At 51.6% G+C, this 2,831-nt stretch overlaps 1 protein-coding gene across 2 annotated transcripts in view; it reads right to left on the reverse strand.

Annotated features, from left to right (window-relative positions):
* Positions 1 to 2,831, reverse strand: part of LOC103395541 (EH domain-binding protein 1) — a 37,283-nt gene that overhangs the window by 24,288 nt on the left and 10,164 nt on the right. The window lies entirely within an intron of this gene.

Below are 2,831 nucleotides of genomic sequence, written 5' to 3' on the forward strand. Positions count from 1 at the left end.
TCCCCCCCGGCCACCCCGCCCCGCGGCCGCTTCTCCTCCTCCTCCTCCTCCTCCTCCTCCTCCTCCTCCTCCTCCTCCTCCCGTGGTGGTTTCCCCGGTGGCTGCAGATCCGGTTCTGGTCTCAGTCCTGGTTCTGGTTTTGAGGGGAGCAGCGGCTCCGGTGCCAGAGCCTTGGGCTGACTGGCTGGTTTGGTGGAAACCTCGAGCAGGGCTGTTGATTCTGGGCGAGGTCCGTCTGGTTCTTTGGGCTCCTGTTCTCCTCCTGCTCCTGGTGCACCGGGACCATGAGGGGACGGAGGGTTCTCTGGGTGAGGCGTTCCTGACGCTGGGGTGTCAGTGGGCGTCACGGCATCTTCTCTGTAAGATCGACAAGAGAAGAAGAAGAAGAAGAAGAAGAAAAAAAAACAGATTGTTAGCAGAGTCTCCTCCTCTGAGAGCCACCACAATCAGACCTCTGACCCCTGACCTCTGACCCCTGAATATCCTTCTGTACTAAGTCCATCCATCTTCCTCCTTCAGTACCTCAATGCGATATTAAAACCATCTCTCTGTACTGAACCTGATGTAACCTGAACCCATCTGACCCTCTGACTGCACATCTACTATTGTCTTCATTTATGACCTGCACCACAGTTGTCTAATGAACCACGAAATGAATGAAATCAGTTTGATTAATCAGCACTGGCTCTTTAAACAGTGAAGAACTTCTACTTCACTGTTTTTTCTTCTACTGTGGAACTCACCGATCTCTGATGGAGTTGGGTTTGTCGACTGACAGGAGGAGGTGGGGAGAAGGGAGTGGGGGGTCAGCAGGAGGTGACTGTGTGATGCTGAGAGAAGCTGGTGAAGGGGGAGATGAAGAAACCACTGTTTTCTTCTTCTGCTTGTCGTCATCTGACCTGTTGACCTCCTGAGTGCAGGCAGGACCTCCTTCCAGGGCCTCCTCCTGCCTCCTCTTCTCCTCTCTCACTCTTTTTGCCTCCTCTTCCTTCCTGACTCTTTCTTCCTGCTTCTTCTTCTCTTGCAGTTTTCTGTTTTCTTCTTCTTCCTCCTCCTTCCTCCTCCTCTCTATCTCCTTATTTTTCTCTCTCTCTCTCCTTTCTTCCTCAACCTCTAGCCTCCTTCTTTCTTCCTCCCCCTGTAGCCTCCTTTTTTCTTCCTCCACCTGCAGCCTCCTTTTTTCTTCCTCTTTTTTCTTCATCTCCCTTTCCTCCTTCTCTCTCTGCTCTTCCATCCTCTTCCTCTCTTCCTCCACCTGTAGCCTCCTCTTTTCTTCCTCCACCTGTTTCCTCCTTTTTTCTCCCTCCACCTGTAGCCTCCTCTTTTCTTCCTCCACCTGTTTCCTCCTTTTTTCTTCCTCTTTTTTCTTCATCTCCCTTTCCTCCTTCTCTCTCTGCTCTTCCATCCTCTTCCTCTCTTCCTCCACCTGTAGCCTCCTTTTTTCTTCCTCCACCTGTTTCCTCCTTTTTTCTCCCTCCACCTGTAGCCTCCTCTTTTCTTCCTCCCCCTGTTTCCTCCTTTTTTCTTCCTCCATTTTCTTCATCTCCCTTTCCTCCTTCTCTCGCTGCTCTTCCATCCTCTTCCTCTCTTCCTCCACCTGTAGCCTCCTCTTTTCTTCCTCCCCCTGTAGCCTCCTCCTTTCCTCCTCCACCTGTAGCCTCCTTTCTTCTTCCTCCCCCTGTAGCCTCCTTTTTTCTCCCTCCACCTGTAGCCTCCTTTTTTCTCCCTCCCCCGGTAGCCTCCTTTTTTCTCCCTCCACCTGTAGCCTCCTTTTTTCTCCCTCCCCCGGTAGCCTCCTTTTTTCTCCCTCCCCCGGTAGCCTCCTTTTTTCTCCCTCCATTTTCTTCATCTCCCTTTCCTCCTTCTCTCTCTGCTCTTCCATCCTCTTCCTCTCTTCCTCCACCTGTAGCCTCCTTTTTTCTTCCTCCCCCTGTAGCCTCCTTTCTTCTTCCTCCCCCTGTAGCCTCCTTTTTTCCTCCTCCACCTGTAGCCTCCTTTCTTCTTCCTCCACCTGTAGCCTCCTCTTTTCTTCCTCCACCTGTTTCCTCCTTTTTTCTCCCTCCACCTGTAGCCTCCTTTTTTCCTCCTCCACCTGTAGCCTCCTCTTTTCTTCCTCCACCTGTTTCATCTCCCTTTCCTCCTTCTCTCGCTGCTCTTCCATCCTCCTCCTTTCTTCCTCCACCTGTAGTCTCCTTCTTTCTTCCTCCACCTGTAGCCTCCTTTCTTCTTCCTCCACCTGTAGCCTCCTCCTTTCTTCCTCCCTCTTCCTTCTCAGCTCAAGTGCTCTTCTTTCCTCCTCCTCCTCCTTCATCTTCCTCATGAACCTCTCCCTCTCGAGATGCCTCTCCTCCTCTCGCTGAAGTTTCACCTTCTCCTCCTCTAGGAGCCTCTGTTCCTTCCTTCCTTCGCTCTTCCTTCTCTCCTCCTCTGCCTCCTGCTTTTTCCTCTCCTCCGCTTCCCTCAGCTTATCCTGCTTCTCTCTCCTCTCCATCAACAGTCTCTGCTCCTCAAGTTTTCTCCTCCCCCTCTCCTGTTTGGCCTCCTCTTCCTCTTTGAGGAACCTTCTCTTCTCCTCCTCTAACAATCTCTTCTTTTCTTCCTCGTGCCTCTTCCTCTCCTCCTGCTTCAGGAGCGCAGCCTTTTGCTCTTCCTCCTCCCTCTTCCTCTCCTCCTCTAGTCTTTTCTGCATGTCTTTTCCCCTCTGCACCTCCTCCTTCATCCGTGCTCCCTCTAACTGCTCCGACCGAGATGACTTTTCTCTGGTTTTCTGTTCGAGACTGTAGAACAGATAAACAGGAGAGAGTTGGATTTTAAAGACATGAATATAATGT

This window comes from Cynoglossus semilaevis, chromosome 19 (genome assembly GCF_000523025.1).
Source record: "Cynoglossus semilaevis isolate Cse_v1.0 chromosome 19, Cse_v1.0, whole genome shotgun sequence".
In the NCBI taxonomy this organism is placed as follows: domain Eukaryota; kingdom Metazoa; phylum Chordata; class Actinopteri; order Pleuronectiformes; family Cynoglossidae; genus Cynoglossus; species Cynoglossus semilaevis.